This window comes from Cupressus sempervirens, unplaced genomic scaffold (genome assembly GCF_028749045.1).
Source record: "Cupressus sempervirens isolate cs-2001-9-10 unplaced genomic scaffold, ASM2874904v1 CseChr00s100002_03, whole genome shotgun sequence".
Taxonomy (NCBI): domain Eukaryota; kingdom Viridiplantae; phylum Streptophyta; class Pinopsida; order Cupressales; family Cupressaceae; genus Cupressus; species Cupressus sempervirens.
This window is the reverse complement of record NW_028322207.1, coordinates 5930501-5939879: the sequence shown is the minus strand read 5'-3', so window position 1 is coordinate 5939879 and position 9379 is coordinate 5930501.

Sequence of the window (9379 nt, the reverse complement as noted above, 5' to 3'; positions counted from 1 at the left end):
ACACATTATCAAGTAATAGTTAGAATAATCAATGGAAGTAGATTTACATGGTAAATTACCTTATTGGATTATTAGAGACTGAGGCTTATTAGTGAAGTAATATTTTTAATCGGCTAAATAGAAAATTCAAGCTTTAGGTTAAGAGGAAGAAGATTGTTTGAGAAGTTTCTACATGGATGAAAAGATGTATTTTTTATAATTTTTTCTAGGTTTACCATTTGTGGAATACAAAAGGTGAAAAAAAAGAAAGGACGGGGGGGGGGGGAGGGAGGGAGGGAGAGAGAGAGAGAGAGAGAGAGAGAGAGAGAGTGAGAGAGAGATGACAGAAAATAAGTGGTTAAAGATAAAGAAGAAGGAAGACGGAGCTATCAGAGTATAGAGGCATAAAGTGTGTTGAGATTGTGGAAGAATAGTTAATGGTATGTTTTCTGTATTAAAGAGATTTAAAGGATCTAATATAGCAAGATAGTGCAAATTGTTAGGCTCAAAATGGTTTTTGACACTTGAGTGCCAACACACTTAACCACTTTCTACATTGGAGTTGAGTACACCATGTATGCCGAGCCACAACATGAGTCGAGTCAAGAAAGCCTTCAGGTACAGAGTGATCTTTAGATGCCGAGCAGCCTTAAGGTGCTGAGTGAAGATCAAGTGTCGAGTGATCTCTAGGTGCCAAGTAGCCTTTAGGTGCCGAGCATGATACAAGTGCCGAGTGGTATTTGAGTGCCAAGTCATAGATGATGCCGAGCAATATAGAAATACAATAGGAGCCGAGTAAGCTAGTTTGTTACATATGCTGAGCATCTAGAATTAGTAAGTACCGAGCAACACAAAATGCACATATGAGTTTGTAACTTTACAATTGCAAATGTAAACCATTTTTATGGCTGACATATGATGAATCTTGAAGGATTAAAAAGATAAGAAAGAATCTTTTCTTTCCTATGCAATCTACATGCAACCAATAAGAAAAATGGAGAAAGCATGCAACCAATAGTAAATGTAAAAGGAATGAGCGAGAAACAGAGATTCAATATGGATCATAGGTTCAATATGGATCGTAGATCCATACCTAACCCTAAGTCTTCGAATGTCATTATAAGGAAGAGTAAATCTCATTGTATATGTGGATGTGTAAGGAAAAAATATTTTTCAGAGTGAAGAGTATCAGATCATAGAGGATCAAGATTAGAGAAATCAGAACAAGTGCCTATATTCAACAATCGAAGGATTGTAAGCTATCAGGTTTATTATACCTAATACTCTCTACCAATTGTATTAGAAAAGAAACCCTATGGTGATAGGTTAGCTTAACAACTATTTTGTAGATCCTTTCAATAGGTGATTAAATCATTTAACAAGGTAACACTTCTTGTAAAGTGTTTGTAAATCCTCTAACAAGGTCACATTTAAAAATGTGTTGTAGCCTTTAACAGGGCGGACCATCAGAAGTGGTTAAACATTATTGCTGTAGTAATTTTTGTGGGTATCATCCCCACCCCAGTTTTACCTTCTTATTCCTGGAGGGTTTCTAGGTTACCGAAATCTCAAGTGTTATGTGGTGATGCATATGTGTTTTTCATAATTGTTTGATGTGTTTATATGCATGCAATCTACTTTCAGTTAAAAGTTTTAATGGTAAAAGTACATTACTTCTGATTCACCGCCCCCCCCCCCCCCTCAGAAGCATTATTCCTATTTGAATATTCCAACAATTGGTATCAGAGTAGCAAGGTTCTCACAAGAAGAAGTCTAATAGCTTGGAGAAAAAGTTTTGAATATGGAAGTCTTCAAACTTGGAAAGATTATTGATAATAAAGTGATTGATGTGCAACTAGCTCTACACAAAGTAGAGGAAGCAAGGGAGGAACTGAGAAAATCCTTGAAAAGAAGAAAGGATATAGCCATAGCTGAAAATGATACAAACTACAAGGAGATAGATACCACAAAACTATTTGCCAATGGAGGAACTAAAGAGTTTGATGCAGCAATAGCAAAACTGATGGAGAAAAACAAAATTCAAATAGATGAGATAAGATCTCTCAAGATGGAACATGAATCACAGGCCATAATGTTATGTGAAATCACTGAACAAAAGAAAAGAGCAGTTGAGGATAGAGTCATGATGGAAGATGACAAAAGAAATCTTGCAAATAAACTTGAAGAAAAATGTACTAAATTATCAAGGATCTCAAACATGCAGATGGATACACTTTCCCAAATGATGAATCTTCATCATGAACTCAATATGAAAGATATTGAGATCTCTACTTTGAAGATGCAGAATGAACAACTACAGAACAAATTGAACAGAGAAAAAGAGGTAGCAGAGAATCTCAACAAATCAAGTGAAGCCATCAAGTACTTTGAACAGTTGATGAAATTTCCAAGATCAGCCCATGATACATCAAGACTTGGATACAACAACACTAAAATTGGAGAATCATCAAAGAGTGTTGAGCAAAGAAGTGACAAGGGTAACGATTCTAAAGCTACTTGTCATTACTGTAATAAAGGGGGCATACTGCTAATATTTGTAGGAGTAGAAGAATCAATTAGACAAACACACCCAAAAACAAGATTTATTCTCACAAGTGCAACATGCAAGGACATATGACACAAGATTGCAGATCTAGAGTTATAAGGACACAAAGATTTGATAGACATTTTCATAATTGTAAGAAGTATGGACACAAAGAATTTGAATGCAGATCAAAGCCTATGTGGACATCAAAACAACCAACAAAAACAAAAGGAAATGAAAGTCAGTACCATTGGGATTACAACACCAGCTATAGCTATCATTATTGTCAGGAATATGGACATATACCCCAAAATTTCATAAGAACACATTTTAGAGGGAATTATAGCATGTGGCTAAGCGAAATCACATGTTTTAGTTGCCTAAAAATTGGTCATATCAGCAAAAATTTTCCTACAAGGTCAAAAGCACCAAAAATTGAATTAAACATGGGCAAAGAAAAGATTGATGTGGAACACATCAGAATAGACATGAAGAAGACATGGCAGAAAAAGAATGAATCAAGTACATCTAATGGAAGGGTCACTTCACCCACAAGGTCAAGTGATCATTTTTCATCCAATTAATCTCAAGATGAGCCTATGGGGTTGATACATATAAGGAAGTATCATAAATCAGCCCTAAACCATGGAGAAGCAATGCAACGTATAAATTTGCATGAAACAAGATGCCAAGGCAAAAATTTAAATGATGATGTCAAGCAGTCTTTGGATGCCAAGTAAAATTCTAGTTGATGCCGAGTTCCTAACAGCAACCAAGTTGATGACTGATGCTAAGTTGAGTAACTCCTATGAAAGCTGAGTGAAGTGGAAATGTGGTACAAGCTGAGTTTGCAGTTGAGCATTTACTGCAATGGAAATAGGGTATATTATCGCAATTTCAATCATTTTTCCTCATCGCAATCAAGAAGCAAAGAAGATAAAGAGCACAAAGCAACTTCACAATAGAGAATCCAACATTTCAAGTAGATTACAACCTCTTACAATGTGTTTTCATTGATCTTGAGGTATTTCATTCAAGTGTCAAGCTACGTAGAGTTTGAAAGCTTGTTTACATTTGAAAACCCTAGCTTAGTAAACAATGGCATCTGGGTCTAGAACCATTGAGGGGAAGGAAAGTCATGAAATACAACTGGTCAGTAATGAATTCAAACAACCTAAATTCAAGCCCATTCCAGAAGTCACCTACAAAAATGACCCTGCCGGCGCATTATCCATTATTCCATCCAAAGTAGTTATGGTGCGGGATGTAAGGAAGTGTTACAAATGTAAAATTGGTGCCATAGGTGATTTTGAAATTTTCCAAGCCTATGAAAAACTGTGTGAGAATAAGATTTTGAAGGATGAATTCAAGATAGTCGAGAGAAAGGGTTTGATCAATGCCCTAGTTTATCCTATAGTATTCAAAATTGAATGGATACGGATTATTCTAAGCTAAATACACAATGGATGTTTTTGGTTGGAAATAGGTCCAATCAATATTACTAAAGGGATAGTTCATAGGGTTACGAGTTTCCCAACCCTAGATTAAACTAAGACCCTACGTAGTGATTCCAAAGAAATCATTGAAAGAAATACATGGGCAAAATGGAATAAGAGAGGTATGACGATTAATACCATCACTGATCCTCTCCTAAATTTTGTTGTGAGAATAATATCCCACAAATTCTATCAATCTAGTTGATTGAATAGTGTGCCATGCATAGCTGTTGATGTAGCATTCAAACTGGTAAAGAAAGATCATTCATATGACTTGTCAGAACTTATGTTGCAATAGATAAATGAAAACCTAGGAGCTATAAGGAGATCAAAAGGTGCACAGTGCAAATTTGGTTCAGTCCTTATGTGTATGTTCTTTTATGTTATGAAATATTTTCCTTCTAAAGGAAAGGTGAATTGGGACTCTAACAAAACCGTAATGACATAAATAAATGAGTTCATTGATCAGATGGGTGATAACTTTGAAGCCCAAATGACAAGATATTTTGAGGATTTCAAGAAAACCATGAAGCAAAGGGTAAGAATACCAGTTTCCTTAGTGGAAAGACTCATCAATGACATATGTTTCCTAGTTGATGTTGATTCCACCTATATTCAAGAAGCAATTCCAAGGGTGAGATGGCTAAGGCCATTTGGTTATGAATTAGATGTGGATGAAGCATTTGTAGCTATCACTGCTTTGCTTGTAGAAGGAATAGACAAGTCTGCCAAATCTTTTGGCACATATGATATGGTCAAATCCAAGATTGAAATAGAATTAAAGAATGCCTCTATAATTAAGAAGAAAGATAAAATGGTGAAGAAAATAAACAAGAAATTTGGTAAAGGAATTGAGGTAGCAGAAGAAGAAGATGAAGAAGATGATGAAGAAGATAATGATAATGAGGATGAACAAGAGCAAGGCCCAATGAAATTAACTCAAGGCTTGGGTGAAGACAAGGAGGAAGGTGCTGAGGAAGAAGAAGCCAAGGAAGTACCAACCCAAGCTGAGCCAAAGAAGAGAAAGGCAAAAGATCAGCCTCTAGCTTAGCCCAAATCAAAGAAAACTGCCACACCATCACCCCAAAAGCTAACAACCAGAGCTGCAATAAGGGCCTCTACTCAAAAAGCTAAAGAGGATGCTACAAAGAAGAAACCAATCAAGAAGACATAGGAAGAGCCAAGGAAAAGAAGAAAATATTTAGCTTAACCTCATACTGATGAAGAAGATCAATCTGAAAAGGTAAGCCATTTTTTAGTTGATACATTATGTAAAAAGATTGGAAATGAAGATTTAAGCAACATAAATAAAGTTGATTTCAATAAGTTCACTAAAGAAGAACATAATCGAATAGAAGAAGCAGTTAATGAAATGATGGCACAGTTCAAGTACACTCCTCTTGAACTAGATGGACAATTGCTAGATGAACTGTCTAAAATTGTAGAAGACAAATGGCATTTTTGTTTCAGAATGGAGAAGGAGATGAGAGAAACAACCCTAGCAAGCATACTTCTTGATTTGACTAAGGAGCAAATAGAGAAAGTAGTCAAAAGGAACAATGCCAAGTTTACACCTAAATACAGGGCATTCTTTATTCTCCAAAACAAAATGGAAGATATTGTACAAAGAACAACAAAATCATGGAAGAACTTGTACAAAAAGATTGAAGATTTTCTTGAAGAAGAATACAAGGAAGAAGCTACTACTCCACCAGAAGAGACAAGAAAAAGGAGAGAAGAGAAGATAGAAGTAGAGCAAGGTAGAGAAGAAAAGAAGGATGAAGAAAAGAAACAAGAAGAAGAAAAGAAGGAAGAAAAAAAAAACAAGAAGAAGAAAAGAAGGAAGAAGAAAAGAAGCAAGGAGAAGAGAAGAAGGAAGAAGAAAAGAAAGAAATAGAGGAGGAGACACAAAAGCAAAATGAAATGGCAACAACTGAGCAAGAGCAGCAACAAGATTAGAGTGTGCAAGACACACAATTGCCACCTTCTAGCCCTCCTCATGTACCCATCACACCTGCAAAAAATGTAACTATACAGGATGTTCCTAACATTTCTGCTCAGAACATCAATCCATTAATTGCAGAGGATCTCAAAAGAATCCTTGACCAATCCACACAACAAGAAAAATTATGTATAGATCCAGTATTGGTTAGTGTGGATGAACTGCAGAAACTAGTAGAAAACACAATTAGAGATAAGGTGAATCCACAAGAACTACCTTCCATGATCTCTATAGCTACTAGTTGTCAACTTCAAATGCCAACAGTTGTTTCAATAGGCATAGTTGACACCACAGTTCAGAAGCTGAGTACAACAGGAGAATAAGCAACAGAACAAACAGGACAAACTATTACATCTGATCTTATAGCACAAACTCAAGGTGCACTTCCTAAAATTACAATAATTGATCAAGGTAGACAGCAGGAGGAGAAAACAAAGGAAACCCCTAAAGAGTAGGGGGCAATCCAAACATTGATAAATTTTCCTACTTCGGGAACTCCTTCACAATAGCCACTACAAATATCCATACTAGGATCTAGTTTTACCAAAGTTGCAAGGGTACTTCACTATGGAGACCCTGAATTAGATGAAGAAATAGTCATACCAAGTTATGACTCAAAAAAAAAAAACATTGATCAAATCAATGAGGTATAGGAAGCTTTGCATCGAAGAAAGAGGCAAGAAATACTCAGGAAGGAGTATAAACAAAAGCAAAAAATGCATGAGATTAAAGACATCTTTATGGATGCCTTCAGTTTGTAGTCACCAGATGAGTCAAAGCATATCATGGAGCAATTATCAGATATTGTTGACCAGGTGACAAATATAGATCAAGAGACAAATGGAAAATTTATGGAATGGTCTGAAAGAAAATTTCAAGGAAAAGTTAATGAGAAAATATCTAGTGAAATAGCACTTTCACAGATTGAATTGGAAAAGGTCATATACAAAGTGAAAAAGGTACTTGAGAATATACTCTCATTGTACAAAAAGTTATGTGACTTTAAATAATTCACACAAGAGACTAGCTAAAAGATAATGAGCTTGGAGAGAAATTTGAATATTTCTAGCATGCAGCTACCAAAAGATCTAGCTCAAAGTGAGAAGCATTTTGCTCAAATGCTTCACACTCAGAAAGAGATAGCTGTATTAATAGTAGAAGAGGCCACCATCAAGGCAAAACTATTATAGATCCAATCCTCCATTACCCCACATTTGGAAATCCTCCATAAAGAACAAGTCGATGCTCAAACTATTCTCAAGAAAGACCCTAATCTTTCTACTTCAAAAGGACTTATTCACCTTGCTGCAAAGACTGCCCTCCAGCATAAATCATTGGAGATTGATTTGCATAATTGGGATGCAGCTCTCAAGATGATTATGGAGGTAAACAACACATTTTTGGCAAAATATGGTCTTAACCCTTAAAACCCTCTGACATAAGTATCAAAAAGGGGGAGACAAGAATGGGGGAGAAAAGATAAAAAGGCGGGGCATGATATACAACATCAAATTTTGGTTACCAAGATAGCACTGAAAATGGCACAATCAACTCAGGGGGAGTTACAATAATTTTGAGGTATATATATTATAAATTGCAAAATTTTGATTAAAGCTTTTAAAACCTCTATATGTACACCAAGTAGACTAGTAAATGTACTCATAAGGTCAGTTAAGTGTTTTTGTCACTCATGTCAAAGGGGGAGATTGTTAGCCTCAAAATGGTTTTTGACACTTGAGTGCCAACACACTTAACCACTTTCTACATTGGAGCCAAGTACACCATGTATGTCAAGCCACAACATGAGCTGAGTTAGGAAAGCCTTCAGGTGCTAAGCAACCTTTAGGTGCCGAGTGAAGATTAGGTGTCAAGTGAAGATCAAGTGTCGAGTGATCTTCAGGTGTCGAACAACCTTTAGGTGCCAAGCATGATACAAGTGCCAAGTCATAGATGATGCCAAGCAATACATAAATACAATAGGAGCCAAGTAAGCTATTTTGTTACATGTGCTGAGCATCTGGAATCAGTAAGTGTCGAGCAACACAGAATGCACATATGAGTTTATAACTTTACAATTGCAGATGTAAACCATTTTCATGGCCGACATATGATGAATCTTGAAGGATTAAAAAGATAAGAATGAATCTTTTGTCTTTCCTATGCAATCTACATGCATCCAATAAGAAAAATGGAGAAGGCATGCAACCAATAGTAAATGTGAAAGGAATGAGTGGGAAATAGAGATTCAATATGGATTGTAGATCCATACCTAACCCTAAGTCTTTGAATGTCTTTATAAGAAACGCTAAATCTCATTTTATAATTAGAACAAGTGCCTATATTCAACAATCAAAGGATTGTAAGCTATCAGGTTTATTATACCTAATACTCTCTAGCAATTGTATTAGAAAAGAAACCCTATGGTGATAGGTTAGCTTAACATCTATTTTGTAGATCCTTTCAATAGGTGATTAAATCCTTTAACAAGGTAACACTTCTTGTAAAGTGTTTGTAAATCCTCTAACAAGGTCACATTTAAAAATGTGTTGTAGCCTTTAATAGTGAAGACCATCAAAAGTGGTTAAACATTATTGCTGTAGTAATTTTTGTGGGTATCATCCCCACCCTACTTTTACCTTCTTATTTCTAGAGGGTTTCTAGGTTACCAAAATCTCAAGTGTTATGTGGTGATGCATATGTGTTTTTCATAATTGTTTGATGTGTTTATATGCATGTAATCTACTTTCAATTAAAAAGTTTTAATGGTCAAAGTACAGTACTTCTGATTCACCCCCACTCTCAGAAGCATTATTCCTATTTGAATATTCCAACACAAATTACATATTAGCTTTTTTTTCATGTTACTTTCATACCATTGTAATAACCTATATCCCTTAAAATGACGACCCTAATTAGTTTGCTATAAAACCTCTAACAAGGTGGCATTCTTAGATTAGAGTGTTGAAATCCTTTAGCAAGGTTTCTCCTAGTAGAGTAAAGATCCTAACAAAACTAGAGGAAATTTTTGTAACAAGGTACACTTAACAATATTTTTGTAACCCTTAATTGGGTTTCTACAAATTAAATATTGGTGTTATTTTTGTGTGAATAGTTTTATTGTTTATCTTGGTTTAGAGTAAACTTAACCAATAACAAAATTATAGGCATAATTCAATCCTATCGGAAAATAGTTTAAAAGTCAAGTGAAAATTATTAATTTGTTGATTATTGATTCACCCCCACCTTCCCCTTCCTCTCCTCCCCCCCTCCCCCACCTTGTCACCCCCTTAGTATTCAATCCTATACCTACACATACTTTATTAATGTAAAAATGGGGTTTGAAGGGACTCAAAACCA